Source organism: Hirundo rustica, chromosome 10 (genome assembly GCF_015227805.2).
Source record: "Hirundo rustica isolate bHirRus1 chromosome 10, bHirRus1.pri.v3, whole genome shotgun sequence".
Classification (NCBI taxonomy): Eukaryota; Metazoa; Chordata; class Aves; order Passeriformes; family Hirundinidae; genus Hirundo; species Hirundo rustica.
Window position 1 is genome coordinate 7,401,484 of NC_053459.1, and position 21,201 is coordinate 7,422,684.

The following is a 21,201-nucleotide window of genomic DNA, read 5'->3' on the forward strand; positions in this document are numbered from 1 at the left end:
TTTTTCTGTCTTAAAGTTCCAGAGGCCACAATCCATCATGGATGTCCAAGACCTCCTCTACTTGAAGTAATATAAAAGAAAGGATCCAAGCTGCTGAAATGGCTTTCTTCACGTGGTGTGTGTTGCAGTTGTTCACAGCTGGGTGACAGATTTGCTGCTTCCCCACCAGGAAAACTTCTCAGTCTGAGGCTCCCTGAGACACCCTGGGCCCCAGGTGGGGGACCAAGCTGGACACTAACTCTTTCCATTTTGCATACATTCGGTAGATCCTGATGCCCTTTTTGTTCACGCTCCAGGAGGTCACATGGCTGGAAAGAGAGAGTTTGTCTCACAGCTCTATTTAGACCTAAGCCTGGTTAGTAGAAACAGCATTCCTCACAGTTGCAGGATAATGTAACATCATAAATAGAGCTATCAAGAATGTCAGGCAGCCTTTGTGGTTGTCAGAGCAGTGATGTTAAAAGAAAAGGGTTTTTTGTTTTTTTTTTTTGTCTTATTTTTTCCTAAATAGCTTTCCTCAAACTGTCAGGAGAGCACCTGGTGAAATGAAGCTTTGCTTTTGCTGTGTAGCTTTTGTTCTTAGAGACGGTATAAGTAATAAATATGATGAAATAATTACATAGAAAAATAACAACTTCATTTCCATCAGAACACTGAGGGGTGGTCGTGATTCTTCAAAATGCCTTGAATACTTGAGGAAATAATTACAGCTGGGATACAGCTGAAATACTCCACACAGTATCCCAGTGTATGTGGATAGCAGAGGATGTGTAGTACCTGGAAAAGCAGGGGGAGTGAAGGTTAGATGCTCATGCTAATTATTCTGGAGATGGTTGATTGGGAATGAATCACCTCTCATCTCATTAGCATTCAGGAGCACAACTGCTGGATGAAAAGGAAACAAACACTTGGGATTGCAAGGAGAGGTAAAAGAGGCTGGTTTCTCTGTTCATGGTGGTTTTACAAGGAATTCACTGGAGCTTGGAATGATTTATGCATGCTGAGGACTTGGCCTTAAGGAACCAGCTGCAACAAACTTAGATCTTAAGGGGGCTGTGAGGTGTCCCTGGAATCTCAGCAAAAGCAAGCAGTGGGTTTCTGGCTGCCAGGGGATCTTCCCACATCTGTGTCTGATTTATCAATAAATAAATAGTTTTGTTACCTTCTACATATGTGAAGGAAGAGGACGATAAGACTTATAGCATTTGCTTTACTGGCCTTACTGTTAAATCCTCCATCCCAGCCCCTCAGCTGGTTGCTCTCAATTCTCCCCGCAGGAGGTGGTTGTGGCTAAAGAAACACCAAGGGGAAACCAGGTGCTTGCTATTATTGCTAATTAGTGATGTTTGGTGCCTTATTTTCTCCAACTGCTGGCTTTTGATTTAATGAGGATGACTCTCGACCACCCCACCCTTCACTGCCACCTTCCTCCTGCTGGCCACATGATATTAGGGGAACACTAAGATGGGGAATTTTAAGAGCTATGTTGGAACTGCTGTGATACCTCTGGAGTAAAGGTAAAGGAAATAGTAGAATTAATCTGTTTCTCGCTTGCTGGTAAGCAGGTTCCCAACATTGATATCTCTTTCCTGTTGTATGTTTATAAAAGCCAGAGAAAAAGGGTTTTCCTTGGTGGCTTTTGAATACGAGTGAACCTCTCCCTGTGACCCGCTGCTCTAGAGCACAGTCTGGTATGACTCAAACCAGAAACAAAAGAGATTTCAACTGTTTCTTTTTTTAATACTGTTGAATGTTATTTAGCTGTTCTCAGTAGGCTAAAGTCTAGGACAGAGCATTTATGGATAGTGTGTGTGTTCTGTTGACATAAGATACAGAAATGGTTCAAGTCTGGTATACAGCATAAAAGGTTGTAGTAAAGGATATGGAAGTATGGGAGGCCTCATTCACTGCTACAGTAGAGCTGTGTCTCTATACAATTTTGGTGATCAGGTCTTGCTAGCAAAATATGGCGTGCTTACTTACTAGAGTAAGAAAATGACTTTTTAGGAATGTTTTCAGGCTGAGAAAAGAGGTGTAATATATGTAAGCTTCTGTTAGGAGAGTTTGTGGGTGACTAAGAGAAGAGAGACAACTCTGCTCTCTCATGTCAGCTGTGAAAGGTCAGGAGTAGCTCACACCCTCGGGGCTCTAATATGCTTTGTAGAGCAGCCATGAGCCTTTACAAAGGGTAGTAGCCCACAAAAACTAATGAGTTACAAGATAAGTGGATGCAGTTTGGTACCTTGCATACTGAACAACTATTGGGGAACCCAAATGCTTTTTATTGGACTTTCTTATTTTCTCTATGGATGAAAACAGACTTTTGTTTGCTGTCCTGATTACTCAAAGTCAATACTTTCTTTAAAAGTTGTAAATAGTACAGCTATTACTGTAGTAGTAGCTGTACTACTTGTATTGTACTAGTACAAATGTTAGGTTTTTTAGGGTTAGCACAGAAGTGTCAGGAGCTTAAGAGAAGACCTGTAAGTGATGTGGTATGATGCCTAGGACAAACACCACAATTGTTGGAATTTGTGGCAGCATCCGAAATAGAAATTATTTCATGGGTATAAAGATAATTTCAGGCATCAAAAGATATTCTTGGCTTCTGCTGTGAAGGTTTTGCAAATAGTTCCTGGATGTAATTTACTATAATGTGCTAGAGTGAAAGCAATAAAATATGAAGGCTTTTTTCCCATCCTTTTGATATCTTTTTTGCAAAGGTCAGTAAACCTGGTGGGTTTGTAATTATGGCAGGGACATATAGGAGTAAAAAATATTGTGGTCGTGTTCATGCTTTGTTACTAATTAAATGAATCAAAAGAGCTCTTTCTTGAAGAGCAGGAAATCCTTTGGTGAGGATATATGTTCTCAATACAGGAGAGCTATTAGGGCATCTTTCTTCATTCTTCTCCTTTTGTCATTCCCCCTTCATTTTGCCTGAAAACAATTTCCTCTTAATTAAAAATACTTATTTTCCAATTGAATCCATGATGCCAGTATAGCCTTGGTCTCCATTTGCTTGGATGAGTTAACTTTTTAGAAGCAAATGGGAATTTGAAGGTGATGGAAATATTTCAATTGGGCAATTTAAGGGATTTCAGGAGATTGAGTCATTTGAGGTCTCTGCTTCAAAACTCCTCTGTCTTGCTGCCTGTCTGGCATGGTAAGGGCTGGTTTCAGAGCAATATTCCCTTCTTGAATACTGTACCCCAAAACTTGGAGCTTGCTTGTAAATATCATGGATTTGGTTTGGGTGCTGCTCACACGTGGTCTTTCAGTCACTGTTGCTGCAGCTCTAGAGCATCTGTGGTGTTTGGCTGCAGAGCAGTGTTTTCCTCTGACAAGGGTGTGCAAGAGGAAGATGGTTGCCCCACTGTAAGGTGCATCCAGGTTTTTGATGCACAAGCACGTGCTTTCTTCAGAGATGCTTTTGTGAATATGTACTTGCATGAGGATCACATCTTTCCTTGGATGAAGTTTCTTTGGTCCCATTTTATTTCTTGTCTGTGGGAATGGTGATGTCATACAGATCCAGAGAGCAAATTATCTAACCAGTTCCATGTCATGTACAAGACAGCAGTGCTGGTTAGATAATTTGCATGTGGTAATGTAGCAACCTATTGCATGAGAACTTGGAAAATTAAAATGCTGTTTTAAGTGGGTCAGTCTGACTTTAAAAAGGGAGACTGCTTGTACAGAAGTGGCTAACAATGCCGGATAAATTGATCACTGCAAACGTTTGCTCTGCTCTAACCTTGTTTCCTTGATCATGTAGCTCTCATTAATGCTTTTTTATGAAAATTTAGTGCACATTTTTAAATGAACATACTGCTTGAACCAGGGGGCTGTATCTTTCATCAGGAAGTCATCCATCAGTTTTGGACAGTTAGCTCTGAGCACCTTTCATCGTAAGATGAAATTCTTCTCATTCCTTTATTTATCAATCTGCACATTCTGTGCTGGTACAATGTTGTTACTCAACCCACAGAGAGTGTGAAAAGGACAACACTAAAATTGACTGCAAGTAATGTTACTTTGTTGATGGGAAGCAGCAACTTGGATTCCAAACCCTGACTATCTTAATATATTTTCTTTTCCTTTGTGGCTTTATGGGACATCTGCTGCCCTTTTAAGCCACACAGGAGAAGTGCAGAGTGGTGGATGTGGAATTTGCACTGGATACAAGCTGTCTTGAAATAATAGGACGGTGCTGGTATGAGGATTAGAACATCAGGGTGAAAACAGGGAGATGGGAAGGTATTGGTCTAGTGAGCTTGCTGTGATCTGTGATGTTCAGTACCCCAGTTATTTAGGTTCTGTTGCCTTATAGAGCAGTCAGCTCTGTGGCATGCAGGGTTCTGGTCTTGGTGCTGAAGCCTGGAATTAGCAAATAGTGCCTGGTCAATACTGCAGCTCTGATTCAGTCACTAGCCTCCAAGTCAGCAAAGTAAATATACACACATTCTTTCCCTGTTATGATTAAACTATTATCAGAGGGAATATCAGCTCCTGACACCTAGGTGCAATTGCATTACAATGAGCTGTGAAGCACATAATCTGATTTTTTTTTTGTTTATTTGTTGTCATTTGTTTTTTATAGAACAGTTTAATGTTGTAATTAAAACTGCAAGAAGAGAAAGAAAAATATTGTAATTCTGCAGATATGTGGGAAAGTAGAAACATTTCATAGTGTAAGTCACTTTGAACCAACTCAGTTTTGTTGCTTGTGGATTTTGCTGAGCTTGTCAAACAGAGAGAAACGACATTTAAAACCTTAATGGTGAAGCAGCTGGGAATTGCTAGGCAACCAAGTAGTTTCCTACATACAGTGTAGTATCACTGCAATGGCTTTTTTTATCAGAAATAGCTTTTAAGGGTTCACCAAACTAATTTTGGAGTTCCAAACACAAACTTAAATCTGTCAAGATCATCTTTTATTGCTGCAATTAAAAAAAAATCTGTTTTAAATTAGTAAGGTATATAAGTACTTAATGTCTTGTGGGGAAGAAGATATCCTTTGTTTTGGTTCCTTTTGTGGGAGAGGGGAGTGCTTATAAAACTTGGTTTACAGGCTTGAAAAGTAAGGTGTGAGAATAAAATTTAGGCACTGAATGCAGCAAGTTATATGCTGCACTTGAAAAAATATATAATGACTCCTGAGAAGGATGTGAAATGAAGCATGATTGGGTGGGCAGCTCAAAGAATTTAGTCAGGACTCATTTCAGAGTGACGTGACTTTGTCTCTGCCCTTGGGCGATTTGTTTGGTTCATAGCATCAGATATTTGGAGACTCTACTCCAAGTTCACACGTATTGACTGACTCCTGCAGTCACCTGGGGCCACACAGTGTTAGTCCTCGTGGCAAAATGTGCAGAAAGGTGTGTGTTTTGTAGGGTTTCTTGCTGTGACTCTGCTGTGGGTCGGTGCTGCCCATGCTGACATTACACTGTCAGCAGTATGCTCTCAAACTGGCAGGCAGTAAGAGAGATGGGGAAGAAAGCACTAATACTCAGTTATAACGGGCTTAGTGCCTTAAAATTTACGTGGTTTAGATTTTTTATATACATGTTTCCCAGTTTCTGTGTTGAACTGAAAGCACTGGGCTCAATTGGGAAAGAAAAAAGTCAATGAAGTTTCTATTGTCAACTTTGGGAAGCTTCACACAGACTGCCTCACAGAGAAGATGCTCTCTAAAGCTGTGTGTTCAAAGGATTTTTGAAGAGAGTTCAGGCTTCCCTTTACATTCAGTGGCGAGGGCTGAAGCCCCATATGGGGTGGGGCAGATGAGTAAATATCACGGTCCTCAATTCTTAATTTTTCTGTGCCACCATTGACTTAGACCGTGTCTGTGTGGGGGGAAATGCAACAACTACATTAAGCTTCCATCTCTGACTTGAGCTCTGCATTTTACAGCAGTGGATCCCGAGCGAAAAGTTTCAGAGACGGAGGTGCAAAAACCAGATCAGAGCCAGGTGCTAAGAGAACAAGTTTGGTGTAGAATCATTGCAGGCTCCCCTCTGCAAAGGTAGTGAAATTTGGGGTGGAGAGTCCCACACTGCCTAATTCCTAGCATGGAGGGGAACACGAAGAAGATCAGGGAAGAGAATCTGACAAGAATTTGTGTTTGAGAGGAGATCTGCATTTTCATCCTCTTGGTAGAGCATTTGGAAATTGTCAAAGCCCAGCGCAGACAAGTATTGCCAGTCATTTGCAGCAGCACCACCAAGCTTTCAGTTCTGACTTGAATGTTTTCATAACTTCAGCTCCTCCTGCGTCATAAGAAATGTGCAAAATGTATGCATGGAAGGTCAGTCTTTAAAAACACACACAGAGAGCACCATAATTATCTGAAGGTAAACTGCCAGATATTGTGATGCTGTGTTTTAGCAGGCTGAATTCCTGAACTGACACACTTAGGTTGCTGATCCCATTTTTATGAGGAAAAAAAATCTGAATGACTCTCTCTTGTCCAAATTTACACAGCCGGAACTTTATTATTTTAGAAATGTGCTGTAAGATGCCCGAGGGAGGAACATGATTAAGCTTTGTCCTTGGGTAAAACACAAAGCACTATCATGTCCTCTTTGAAAGGTTTCACTAATCTCAGGACTTCGGCATAGAACTAAATTTAGAAAGTCTGGATTCCAGTGGCGGCAGTTCACGTTTTCTTTAGACAGTGACAAACAGTATATTCTCAATCACTCCTCCAGGTCAGAGTTCAGCTTTCATCTTGCCTCTGGTCAGAGGCTGGATGACACCCTGAACAACTGGTTCCTTGTAGTTTATGATGCCAACTGACAGTGGAGTAGTTTATTATATGATATACAGCCTTTAATTTTCTGGAGAGACATGGAGTTGACATTTGATAAGCCATTCATGATAAAATAACTACTAGAAAGAAATGAAGAAGAGATAACACAGGACACAAATAGATGTGTTTATTCTGTGTGCTCTAACTGCTTTCTAATTCTGATCTAAACATACATTGTGAAAAGAATGAGAGAATAGGAGCATCACTGCCATTATATAGGTTTTATCAAAAGAAAACTCAGCTCATCTGGACTTTGAGGTTGAAGCACTGTGCTGAAATTTAATGCTTAGAATCTTAGGAATTAGCTTTCCTAGTGTGAGCATATATATCTGTATACAGATCAATAAAGAGAATCAGCTTCTGCATAGTCTGTTATAAGCAAGAGCTAAACCTAACAGCTTCATGAAGTGAAAGCTAAGGCAAAGATGTTACATTTGCACTATGGCCACCCTCTGCTTCCAGGAGTATTGGTGTCAAAATCAGTGCTAAGCAACTTGCTTTCAGTCTCCTTTTCAGTGTCCTTGACTTCCTTGTTATTCAGTTTGCCCTCTTTATAACAGGAGGCATTGCTGACTGCTCAGGAGACAAGCTAAACATCCACACACCAGCAGAGAGCTTGCAGTAATTGTAACAACAGCCACAGCAGTCCCTGAGACACTTTTGCTGTACTTGACACAAACTGGACTTCAGCTGTGGGAAGCCTGTGACCTTCATCAGTTGATTAAAAAAAATCAGAGGGCAGACTTTTAAACAGAAGGACTTCTATTATTAAAAAAAAAAAGTATGAGAGGATTTTAGACTATGGTGTTCTGAGTTAATCTGCATTTTTGTAGAAGAATGCTTAAAAATATTAAAAATCAAGTATTATGTGTAAAATTACAATACCCCTGAAAGCTGACAAGTGGATGCGAGGCTAGGAAGCAAGGTCTGTGTCCTGTTGTTTAACAGAAGAGTTAGATTTTCACTGGTGAAGATATTGGTTCTTAATTGTAAATCCTCCACAGGTGGTTCAGGGATGTTTTACCTGCTCCTAAGAATTGCCCAATGACTCTGACCCGCACCGGGAAATCTGGCTGCAAACCAGAGAGAGGTGGATTGAGATCTGTCTGATTTACAGCTTGTTTGCATTACCTGTACTTTGGGCAGGCAGGGTCATAGAGAAGAGAAGGAATGTTGCCAAGTAGAGTACATACTGCTGAAGAGTATCTTGGAGACAAAAGGGAGATTTTTAGCAATGATTTTATGTGTCAGATTAGCAAGATTTAAAGTGATGTCATTACTGAAAGTGACCCTCAATCGAGTTTCTTTGAAATGAGGTTCTATTCTTGAGTTGGATGAAAATTTCTAATCTTGAGTTGGATGAAAATTATTATACAGAAGAGCTGTTAAGAAGAAAGGAGCATTTACAACTGAAGTTTAGTGGTAGTAAGACTTCTGCCCTGTTGGCTTCCCCTTTAGAAATGTGGATTGTGTAGTATCACTGAAATGGGGTGAAACCCTGCTTTCTTCCACCAATCCTCATGAGATACTCAGGCTGAATCACATCCTTTTATCTAATGCAGAACCAAAAATTATAGAACACATAAGTAAGTGGTGATGAGTACGTTCTTAAATTCTACGCTCCATTATTGATTGTTTCCCTTAGATCTGAAGGTATATGTGGCTGAACACAGATCAGAAGTCAGATTTTTGTGTGCAGTAAATGGGCAACAATTTTCCTTGTACCACACCAAACTTTGGCTGTTTTTGTTATGGCTGGTAGGAAAGAGGGCTCTGTAAACCTCAGACCTGCCCAAGTTCATGTGGATGCTGAAGAGAAGAGCATGGGTATGTTCCAAGAGCTGTCCTGCTCTGCCCAGAGCATTTTGCAGAGAGAGAGCTTGCTCCAGCAGTTCTAACTAGCACAGGAGTAAGCAATGCTGAGATTCCGGGAAATGTTCCATTCCTGGACATTCAAAAGAGGCTGCTGGAACTGAAGACTACAAGAGTTTCACGAGCTTCTGGAGCAACCGATGCTAAATTATAGGTATGCACAATCTTCTCAGGACAGATGCTAGGTTACTCTGCCAAGAAGCCCTTCAACTGCACCATCCTGTGCCTGCTATTAAGGTAATTAGTGGCTGCTGAGAGGTAACTTTAGTAGTGAGAGTTGTGTAAGGCTTAGCAACCTCTGAGCTGGGTGAAACCACTTCACCTATGTCTTTAAACCTACCTTTCCCCACTTATCTTCTGCACAGTAAATTGGCCTGTATCATCTCTTACCTTATATAGCTGAAAAGTGTAACAGCTGGTGTGTGGTTGAGTGTGTCTTCAGTTCCTCTGGGCATTCCTGTTTAACCTTTTCTCTCTGTTTAAGTAAGCAGTTTTCCTTCTCACCCCTGCCCCAAGTGTTTGCAATCTGAGAAGCTGTTTAAGATTGGAGCCAAGATCTTTGGATTCTGAATTGTTGCTATGAACAAAGCTCAGAGCCAAAGGATACTCTGGAAAGGCTGTTTTTCACATGCTTATAATTTTGAGAAAATAAGAGAGAAAGCTACAAAAACCCAATGGGAATCAGGGGCAAAACTAAATTTAAAGGCACCCCCCTCTCAGAATATAAAAAATAAACTTAAATCAATGTGATATGCAGGTCAAGATCATGGCATACTTTTAACCACTTAGCAAACATTTTTAGCACTGTTTGAGTCCAGCACTTCCAGTGCATTCCTTCCCCCAGTGAATTAGAAATATTTCACAAAAAGCAGGAAAGTGTTATTGCTGTTTTCTACCTGAGTAGGCTGATGCAGAGAGGGGAAGGGTGAGAGTTTTCAAACTTGGCTGTCCAATGGGAATTCTCCTGTGGAACTTTTTCACATTGCTACAGATGATGTTCATGCCAAAACCTGCTGACCTGCTTGAGCATCAGAGCAGGTCTTTTACTTGGGCGCTTTATAAATATGCAGTGGAATATTCTGATTGAAATTCTGTTATTCCAAACAGTTTCTCAAGCTGAGCTTCATTCCTTTCTTAGAAATGGAAAAGTATTGTCATTATTGAACTACAAAAGGCTCTGTTGCCATCAGTCCTAAAAATCAGTAAAGTGTAAGATGCTTGCATTAATGAAAATCACCTGCTAGCAATTAAAACAATACTTTCTAAGCAGAATAGCTGAATGTGCTATTGATTTAATGACCCTTGGCAGTGACTGTTTAGCTGGATTTACAGGAAGCCTCACATGACATTTCATTAGTATCACAGTGAATTAACTTTATAGCAGTGTAGTGCTTAATCCAATTTAGTCTTGGTATTATTAATGATGCTACCAGGGAAATAGTTTTTAAGGCAATTAAACAGCAATATGTAATGTTGCCAAGCATCACTACTGATATCTGAAGGCATCACAAAACCCCAGATTTTAAAAGGGAATTGAAAATGGGAAGATAGCACTTCCTGGTGATTTAATCCTTTGCACTTGGAAGACTACCAAGCCACATAAAAACCAGATTCTAGAAGATAACTTTTGAGGAGATGTAAGTAAATACATTCATTCATCCTCCTGCTGGCTAGCAGCTTGAGCCACGTGCAGTACATGTGTTACCTCCAACTAATGATGCTTGGGTCACAAAGGGGGTGGGATGGTGGGGGACACGTGCTCTCAGCTCTGAAGACAAATCTAACAGCAGATTAGGACCAAGCAGAGTTTTCCACACTGAATAGGCAGTATTAGAACACCTAAGCTCAAACTCAAGCTGGTGCAGGCTACTGCAATCTCACAGTATTTGTGTAAAGGCCTTCATACCAGTAGATGTCTTAAGTAAGTAGGGAACTCAGATTTCAGGAGAATATCCTTGAATAAAAGATTGGCTCCTTTACTTGTGTCTGTTAGCATTGCTCAGTAGCAGGTGCATGTATAAAGGCTCAACCCAAAACTCATTGACAGTGACTAAAAACATTGCTGCTGATGTGAATTCTTTGGTACCAGGAATGGGAACAGGTGTTTAGTTTTGGGGTTTGGTTGTTTGGGCTGATTTTTCCTTTTAAATAACTCTAGCATCAACTTATATGAAGTAATACAGAACAGACTCATTTTGATCAAAATCCCTGCTCACATCAGTTGTAATTTTGCCTAATATAAATCAGCACCCATAATTATCCATAACAGCAAGGAACAATGAATTGGACCAAGTGAAGTGACAAGTGCATTTTAAGAGATCGTAAAATTCCCATTTGCAGGCATCATTGTGTTAATACCCCATGACCAATAACCCATATCGTCATGTACAAAAGTATTATTAGGCTATAATTTATGAGGTGGGCTGCATTGCGTGGTGGGCTAGCTAAGAGATCCTGCATTTACACATTTTTCTGGTCGTGTTCTAATTTTTTTTCACTGTCTCAGGCTTTATTTAAGTTCCAGGAAAAACACTAAGATCTGATGGACAAATCTGTAGGACACCTTCATGTCACCATTCTAAGCAACAAACTGTGGGTGCTCTTGAGAGAGTTTTATCATTTTGATGGATTTAAGTTTGATTCAAATACTGTTCCCTCTTAATGTCTGACAAACAGAATACTACAGATGTATTTAAGTGATACATTAGTTCTAAAGATGATTCTTATGCTAATCTTATTGTTTGTTTCTCTACTTGGTATTTATAGCAATGGCAAAGTACCTTTAATTTTATTTTATGGCATCAAAATGTAGTAGGGAAAGGAAATAACTTGTCTGCATCCTTTACACTCCAGTGTTTTACTGCGTACACCCATGTGCCAAGGACATGTACTGAACTGTGTGATATCATTTAATTTTATTTCCATACAGTGACTTTCCATATCACAAGTGCCTCCTGCCTGTTTGATTTTGTGTAGGCACCCAGTTTGTATGCATGGTTTGGTTTTTCTTAACCAGAGGAACAGAAGTCAGTTTTCTATAACTTCAGTATGCCTGAATAGATCAGTGCCTGTGCTGTGACTTAAATTGAGTAGCTGATACTAACAGGAACTTATATAACTGAAGTGAGAAGTTCAAAGCAAACAGTGTGAGTTATTCCCTTAATGTGATGTTAAACTGTGGCCTTCCCTACTGAAAGATTAAGTGTTTATGAAAAAAACTTATATGGTTTAAAAAAGAAACTCATATCATTCATGAAAGAAATTATCTCAAAAAAACCAAATGCAAAGGAAGTGCCCCACACTGGAGAGTCTTGACTGCACAAATTTCTGTGAGTGTTAGAGGATATTTCAAGTCATGTTTTCCCTTTTTCTATGCTGTTCTGTGGGCATCTACTATGTTTTGGGCTGATTTGATCTGTCAGCCTCTATAGTTTTACATTTTTTATTATATATCTCGACTGATGAAGAAGGAACGTGCGAAATGTATTGAAGCTGAAACAAACCAAACTTACTGCTGGTGATTAATGAAACTGATAGTTCTTCCTCTTCCTAGTTCAAGGGCCCTCAAAAACCTGGTACAGGCTTTGCTTACCCTTGTTCCAGAGGCTATTGTGAAAATAAGTGTGAAGAGAAGTTACTTGAAGAAGGTTGTGGTTGGTGCTTGCTTGCTCCAATAAAATTAATGATATGCTCTAGGCCCTAAAGTAATGAAGCCCTGAGTAGATTGAGTAAAATACTTGGGGGGGAAGTTTCTGCTCCTGAAGTAATATTAATGTGAGTGGAGTTAGGTACAAAGCCCCAAGCAGGGGATGGGGGGAGAGCCTGCTGCAACTGTGAATCCTGCAGAAGCTGTCTTTGTCCCCAGCGTACAGCGTGTGTTAATGTGGGATCTGTTGTGAGGAGATCGTTTTGCAGAGAGAATGGGACAAATAAGGAATGCAACTATCTCCTGTAACCAAGCTAAACTACTCCTCTTGGGCATTAGGGCTGGGGAAAGTCTTCTGCATAAAGGGGCTGAATTTTCTTCTCTAATGCCCCTTTTGGCAGATGAGTCTACACAGCAAAGAGTTAACCTTAAGGATGATCATAATTCTGTAATGACTTCTGTTGAATGTCTTCATTTCCTTTGTACCTCTGAAAGCACAGCTTTTATTGTCATAAAAGTTGTCATAAAACATATCAAATCCTTCAGTGATGTTAGATAAGTATTTCATTAATAATGGTCAATTAATGTATCAGTGCAGCACAATAACTGTGTCTGAGTTTATATTACAGAAACACCACTTCCCTTCTTTGTAAAATGCTTTTGCTCTTGGAAAGTCTAAACATTTGTGCTGAAGCACTGACTGACATGCTGAACCCAAACCGTGCTGTCACACCCCACGTGGCTGTGCTGACATCACTGGAGGGACATGGGAGGTGTCTGAAGACCTGGACTCTTCACCTTATCCTCTTATAGCTTTAGTTTTCAGGTGCACTAATTCCCTTGTACTTTTCCCAGAGGAGTCTGTGGTCTGCAGTTGATTTAAGGGTGGGAAATTGTTGCAGCCTGTTGCCAATTTGGCCAAGGAATTTATGAATCTAGAATCCCTAAACAGTTGCAAAATCCTAGAAATTACAGATGGAAAGGGACTATGAAGGATCATTTGAACACGTGTGCCAAAGCAAGATTGTTTTGTGCAGTTAATTCTCCAGAGTTTTGTCCAGACAGATTTTGAAAAGCTGTTATATGATATTCACAGTCAGTGCTAGGGAGTATTGTATTCTGTGACACTTCAATGTACACTGCTTCAAACCTGTCCAATAGCATGTATTCACATCACACAAGTATGTATCATATGGATGTGTCCATGTGACTTTTCAGAAAAAATGACTGCTTTCCAATACTAAAGAATTTTCCCACAGCCACTACTGGCACTTGGAATTTAAATGATATTTGGAAATGAGGGCTTTGGAGTGTATCAACACTAAAATGATTATTTTCCTAGAGTATTTCAAAGACTGTATTTCAGAATTTGGGCTTATGAGCATCTCACCTTTTTTACTTCACAATATAATGTAGACTTAAGAACTAGAAACTCACAGAAAATGTGTGGATGGGGAAGAGAGATCTGGATACGTTCTGCAGCCTTTGCCTGGGTTGTAGAAGTGCCTGTGGTACAGAGCTGTTTTATGGAAGCTACTTTTTTGGAGTAATAAAATTTCAGGGAGTAAATATTTGAGGCAAAATTCCGACCAGTCTTGCCATACCATAGGATCATTTTACCTAAGACTCAAACTCTCTGCATGGAGTTAGATGAAAAACACAAATTGTATTTTGTACAGCTTCTATAGTCTCCTTGGTTTCAATAAGCTCTAGCTTGGAGAGGAGAAGTTTTGAAAAGGGTTAACAACATCCTCTTTTATCTTGCATACCTATTGAAGAAGCTCGAACTAAACTGAACCTGGCAGTTCAGAGACCACCCCAAATTGTAAATCTTGTGGCTGAAGCATCAGGCCTGATGACCAGTGCGAAGAGACAGAGAAAAGTTGCAAAATAAGACTGTTTTTTTTTTTTTTTTAATAATGCTATATTTTTAATTGTTGATTGCACCCTATGAAAATGCTGCTGAATAAGGTAAAAATAAGGGGCTGTGTATTCCACTTCTCAGCACGGAGCAATTACTTGATACAAAAATACTATAATTTGGAAGTGAGAATAGATGGTCACTGTGGTTGAGGATTGTATAAACAAAATGGGAAGCTCAGTGTTTACCCTGATTTTGGGGTGACTGAATTGAAGGATGACTTCTGATGAAAGTGTTTTTGGATGATGACACAATAGACACCAGAACTCAACAACAGTGATTGTAGGCTCTTTTTTTTTCCTGCTACCTAAATAAGTGACACAACTATCCTGCTGCTCTGGACACTTGGATGGAGCAAGCATTTTCCACTGTGAGTCACCTTTGTGGCAGACAGTAACAACATCAACTTTGGGCCTTGTTAGCTGTGCTGAACCAGCTGTGTTCACAACTTTAATCCATTTCAGTCTCCAACTCTTCTATTTTTCTGGGTTTGATCAGCAAAACAGGTTTTTACTTCCCTGGAAGTGCAGGCTGGTTCCATGGGTTTGTGTGTGTGGAGCCTCCCTCCCAAAGTCTCTGGTGCGGCTGCTTGCGCTCTGTGGCCTCAGAGCCTCTCACCCAGGTGTTCCCTTTCAAAAGACAGTAGTTGACCATGGGTGGGAAGGTATCTTCTCTATTTTTCATGTGGTCTGGAAAAAAGTCTGTTTTCAAGTTGATGTTGGAAGGACTCAATGTTTTGTTTAGTGCTGTTCAAAGGCATATTTTCTATTTCATCAGAAGTTCAGGAGAGTTTCCTGCAACCCTGTATCAGTTGACAATTAATTACTGCAGCTTAAAGAGAGACACAAAGCACAAACATTTGCCGTTTCAATACTGCTGGGAAGTCACAATGATTTACAGAAGGAGAGAAGTACAGAAAATCGTTGTTCGAGGCAGGCTTGCACGTACCCCACAGAAGCATCCAAAAGACTGGAAAGGAAGTGCTGGCCTTGCTGAAATAAATGGCAGTGCTCCCACTGAGTTCAGTGGGGCCAGTGTTTTACCCAAAGAAAACATAAACCAAGCAAAAATATTGCCTGGGACTCAAAGAGAGGCGGGAAAATCCTAGTTCAAACTCTTCTGATTCAGGTTTCCAAACGCTGATTCTTAACTTATGAAAACAAAGCTAGAGTACAAAATGCTGTTTCCAGTTATTCAATGCAGCTTTCTCTTCAGAGAATTTGCTAGTCTCACAATATTTACTCCTAAGCACAGTTCTCCCAGGCTTACAAAGACAAGTGTCTGGCCAAAAAAGAAAAGCAATGGCAGTGTATATCCAGTCTTGCCAAAGACTGGTTATGCAGACATGAAATCTGAGAATCATTCAACAAAATTCTGTTAAAATTCATGAGAGAGGAAATTTTCAGATTTCCTGGAGAGATGTTAATTAACTACTTCCTAGGATTTTTGGTATGTTCTCAGGAAATTCAGTTGCAATTCACTGACTTGAACAACAAGGGTTCTAAATCCTTTGAGGTTATTGTTATTTAAGAGAGAACTGAAAATTTCTTACCTTTCAAGACCTGAGTTCAGGGCCTCCTGCTCCTCTGATTTCCCTTAAATAGCTGGTAACATAAATAACACCTGAAACAGCTCTGAGTTGCATTCCTTTGAGTGTTTTCTGTGTTAGGGAAGTCATCGAATACAATAGGAAACCTGAAGCCCCAACGGTTCAGCTCTGGCAAGTAAGCAAAAGGAGACAAAGGATTTTCAGAGTAGATGTGTCAGTCTGCTCCTTCCCTTGCACCCCAACTCTTATGCTTTAAGCAATACATATTTTCTGTTAAAGGCATGAGAAGTTGGCAGTCTATTTAGCATTAATTTCCCCTTATTACAGACAACTCAGAGGTATGCATGGAAGTATAAAGACAAACCAAAATGAGAGAACCCTACTGGAAGGGTTTGAATTTTTGAAGTAGGATTGAATCTGTTTAATTTTTGAAGCCCGGATCTGTGACAGGAAGAAGTGCAGAGTGTATATGCTGAGGAGTGTTTTGGCAAAAGTACTTTTGGGAGCAAACTGAGGATGTGGGTGGGAAGGGTGCAGGACCGGCAGGGGTTGGTGTCACCAGAGTGAGCATGGCAACCTTTTTGGTAACCTTTTCTTCTCGTGGGAATGTGTGGGCTCCTTCCACCCCAGGTGTGCTGCCTGCCTGAGTGCTGCAGCTGCCACAGACCATCAGTCGCTCCTGGCTGTGGGGAGTGTGCTCCAGCTCACTGAGCTGAACTAATTTTGGCTTCAGAGGACTTCTGTTGCTATTGCAACAGTGTCTGATTATGGCTGGTTTGCTGTATGGATGCAATTGAGCTCTTCCTTCTTCAACCTTTTTATGCCAACACAAAGGCAAAGAGGATGGGAGGAAAAAAAGAAGGGGAGTGGGCTAGAAAGGAAGAGAAAAAGAGGAGTGAGTAAAAGAGAGAGGCATAGACAGGACCATGGAACCTGTAGGTTCCTAGGAAATGTTTCTTTATTTTTCAAGAAAATTCATTTTGGTTCACAGCATGTCTTTCTGCCTGACATGGACAAATACAGGGAATATGTACAACACATACATTGGTTCCTTCACATGAAAAGCTTAAATCAGAAAAGTGTTAGAAAGGGAGGGCAGCTGCTACCTCCATCTGTAAATAAAATACCTAATATATACAAGCTAAATCCTTCTTTTAGCATGGAACTTGTCAGAAGAGCTTGTGGATTCTCCTGCTCTAGCCACAAAGACTGAGACCACATCCAATCACTGACTTCTACTCCACTGGCAGAGCCTCCACTGCAGATGGGAATAAGAAATGGAAAACATTTTGTCTCTAACACAGGCATTTTTTAATATGCAGCTGCTGACAAACTTAAGCTCTAGTAATAGTAAGTTCCTTTTGGAAGACAGATCTGCAGTGGATTCTGGTAGAAAAAAATGTGTTTATTGTATTTTGCTAAGGTTTAGAAGAAGTCCTGTAGCAATGTCAAGCACCTGGATTAGCTAATATATTACTACGACTGGCTGAAGATTTTTAATTATCAAGAAATGGCTGATTTTGCAAAAAAAGCTTTTCGCCAAGAAGTGAAATCACAACACCAGCTGCATCATGTTTCATTTGGAGTGTTCTACTGCTAAACCTTAATTCTCTAAGTTCTTACACTGATATGCAATAGTCATGGAGAGAAATAAGATACCTCTTGTCTTCACATCGCAAAGCACTAGTACTTCATCCTGCTAATTTCTCTGGCTGATGTCCAATGTGAGTTCTGCTGTGTCTCATTGCTTCATTGAGAAGAAGATATTGCCAGTGTTTGAACATATACTGCCTGAACAACGTGACCAAAAGTATTGGGAAGAGTGTACTAAGCCTAAAATGGGTTATAGATGGATGGCCAGCAGGCTTAATTACTGGGAGGCTTTTAGCTAAACTCTGTTTTACCACCAAAGTTAAAATCCTGTGTTTGTGAATTTTTGTACTTTTAACCTAACAAAGAAACTCAAATTAATTTTATGCCTCTGTTCTTCCACTGTGCTCTGCAAAAGTGGTAAGGAAATCTGCCTGTCTGTTCTGCCCAAGGTGAGATCTTGATACCTTTTCTTCCACCTGTTGTAGACAATGGCTTGTGGTCTAAGTTCTTCCTTCTTGGATCCTGTTACCTTTCATGAATTAAACTCCTAGGCTGAGCTGCAATTGTGTATTAAAGCTTAAAAATTGCATGTTAGCAGCTTTTCACAAATTACTACCTAAAGAAATAAATAATAGTGATTAGTGATAGCATTTTGTGTTTTATCCCTCTGCTATTGATATCAAAGGACATCTTCAAAAGATAGGAAAATATCATAGCAGATGAGGCTTGGCAAAAGCTGTAGTAGAGACAGAGATATTTAAGCTTTTGCTAATTGCAGTGACTTTTCAGTCTCCCAGTATCAGTACCCCTTGTGAGGCTCCCTAGGGTGCTTGGCACAGCCAGTCAGTTGGTTTTCTTTCTTCAGGAGTCTTGGAAGAAGAGGTGGACTATGGGTGTTTTTTGCTCCTTACACATGGAAGTTGTGCTCTCAGAATGCTGGAGAAAGTAAAGGAAGTCTCCAGAGCCCTTCATAGATAATAATTCAGCTGTTCTGACTTGGCCTCCAGGAGCACCTGCCTTTCCCAAGTGAGTGCACAGTGAAGCAGGGTGCCTAACCTGGATTCCTAAATCACACACCTGAAAGCACCCAGGCAAATACCACTATCCCACATAGTGCTAGGGTAGGGATAAAATTCAGCCTACATCCCATCTTCCAACTTCTATCAATAAAAAGATTTTTTTTTTGAAGTTAGAGCTCAGTATTTTTCATTGTTTAAAGAAAAGAAACCATTCAGTCTCCTTCAGATCCAGTCCCTCAGTGTTGCCAGCTCTTCTGCTTTTTACTGCCTACTTATTAAAAGACAGTGACAGGCATCTGTGAACAATGTCACTATCTCTGGTGAGGTATAATTTGGTGAAAGTTTTTAGAGTTATAGCTCTCCTAGAGGGTAAAATACCCAGTTAATGGAATTACGTTAATTTCTACCAAAGATGCAACTCTGCTGTGTGTTCTCTTTTTCTGTTGTTGTTTTGTTTTAATAATGCAAGTAATCTCTTCCACATGTCAGTTGTTCTATGGCTTCCTCCCCATCCTGTGATATGGGGAAGGCAGGACAGTCTAAACAGAGTTTCTGTCAGACTGCAGATCCTGGTTGGAAAGTCTGCTCCTGAAGTGTTCAGGGAAAGCCAGAGGCATTGGAGGCTTTGGAGACCATGCTAAGCAGGTCAGTCTTGCATGTTGAGTCCAAACAAGGGATTTCAGCCCTGTCAATTGAAAGCTACCAGGCACTGGTGTGGTTTGTGTTTGTGTGTGTGGGGTTTTTTTTTTTTTTTTTTTTTTTTTTTTTTTTTTTTTTTTTTTTTTTTGGTAAGAAAGGAGCAGTAAAGTCTGAGCATGGATTTCAGTTGGTAATCATGCAGTAAAGAAAGCTTCCTTGGTTCTCCTTTTCTGTGATTTGGGAGTTCCAAAGGTTCAGCAAATGTATTTTCTGCTTCCTTGGCCATCCCTTTTGCTATTATATCTAAGAATGGAATAGGCTGGATGGGTAGGTTTGTGACTATCTGAAACTTGTTTTACTTGCTGCAAATCTTGTAATTATTTTTTTGATTAATTTCCCATGCAGCATAACTGGTCACTGACCACAGGAACATGCAGTGGACTCTATAGCCAAGAGTTTTTTAATAGTAAGGTGAAATATAGCTGAAGTTTTCACAAAGTTACTTTTTTGAAAACAACAGGTGTTTTGGAACATCTGCAGCCATATTGTGTCAGCTGATTGAGCCTCTGCAGAGAATAGCTTTGGCTTGATTGGCCGCAGGAAAAATGAATGACATCTGGAATGGGGTACAATCAATATTTCCAGTGTGATGAGGTTTGGTGATTTTTGCTAATTGCAGTCTGATTCTTGTTGAGCCTAAATGTAGTGCCTGGAGAGTCTTCATGTTTGTAACACTGCCATTTGATAAACTGTGCTAATTTAGTCAACCTCAACACTTCCATTAGAAGAATCCTGATAATTCTGAGGAAAAACATGAATGCTTTGTTCGTAAATAATGGGGTTTTTTTCCTAATGGTTCTAGGCACACACAGAGCCATACCTACTGTCACAAATGCTTTGAACAATTCAGTAATTGGAGAGTATTCAGATTTGCAGACATCAAGTCTGTGCAAGAAGAATGGTCTTAGTCTTGTACTTGGGCTCTCTTAATGCGGTACAGTTACCATAATCCAAGTGAAGAAATTAGAGGAATTAAACAAATGGAAAGTCAAGGAAGAAGAAAATAAGCATCTGAAGTCTTCCCTAAAGAGAGAAGAAAAAAGATTATGAGAAATGGGGGGAATGTCCAACTTCCTTGGTTTGTGGAGCAGTTCACATGGGTTAAAGCAGTTGGTTTTGTCTGGGTGCAGAATCAGGCCATCGGTGTGTGACCCCAGCTTCCAGTAAGTAGATGGAAAAATAGTATTTTCCTTGACATGGACTCCTCACGTTTTATTGTGTGATGATATCTGCCTGCTTTAGAATGTCTGGTGCAAATGGACGGAAGTAACTGATGAAAGGAAGGGATTTTGCTCAATTCTGCTTAGATAAAGTGAAAATAAATCTCTTCAGCAAAAAAAGAAGATACCTTGTTTAGATTTATTTCTTCAGGTGATGCTGAATTTATTCACTGAGTGTTTTTATGTTACTGTTCTCTGGACTAAGTGGATCTGGCTTTGGAGCTTTTTCTGTGTTCCTCAAATACACCTGACTTCTGGTAGCTTAAGGGGAATGAGGATGTTTTTAGAAGTGTGTCTTCACAGGGCTTTGCTGCCATAAAAGATTTAGCCTCTCCTTTGCTTCTCATAGCTGCTATGAGGTTTGTTTTTTTAAAAGCTAAGCTGTTACAGGCCTACATCATATCTTTTGCATATGGACAGAGCATCCTTGGTAGCTAATTCATTATAATGAATTAGATTTGGAACCTTGTCCTCAACAAACATTTAAGGCACATAACAATGTCTCTTGGCTGTGTGCGGTCCTGGCCCATCTGCTGGAGTTGCAAAGTGACTGTTCCTTGGGGTACAGCTTTGAAGGGATGATGGGTTTAACTTGGTGTGGTCTGACACAGCAGAAATGCCAGCACCTCTTCAAGAGGTACCTTCTGTGCACTGTGCTATCTCATCATGCCTGCTGATACCTCATTTGGAGTCTCCTGTAACAAGTCTGGGAAAAGGAAAGACAGAATTCAAAGCCAGGTATCCAGGTTGGTGGTGATTTAGTTTAGTTTTGTAGCTGTCAGTTAAATAAAGTTCTCACAGAGTATGAAAACACCAGGCACTCAATGTAACAAGAAAGTCCATATGTGGTAATGACTTCAGGGGTTGG

General features: G+C 40.2%; 1 long non-coding RNA gene across 1 annotated transcript in view; it reads left to right on the forward strand.

Moving 5' to 3' along the window:
• Window positions 1-1,420: 1,420 nt before the first annotated feature.
• The window catches only part of LOC120757162 (uncharacterized), a 117,302-nt gene continuing 97,521 nt past the window's right edge, over window positions 1,421-21,201 (forward strand). Inside the window, exon 1 of the long non-coding RNA XR_009208181.1 lies at window positions 1,421-1,517. This is a non-coding gene — a long non-coding RNA (uncharacterized LOC120757162). The remainder of the gene's footprint in view (window positions 1,518-21,201) is intronic.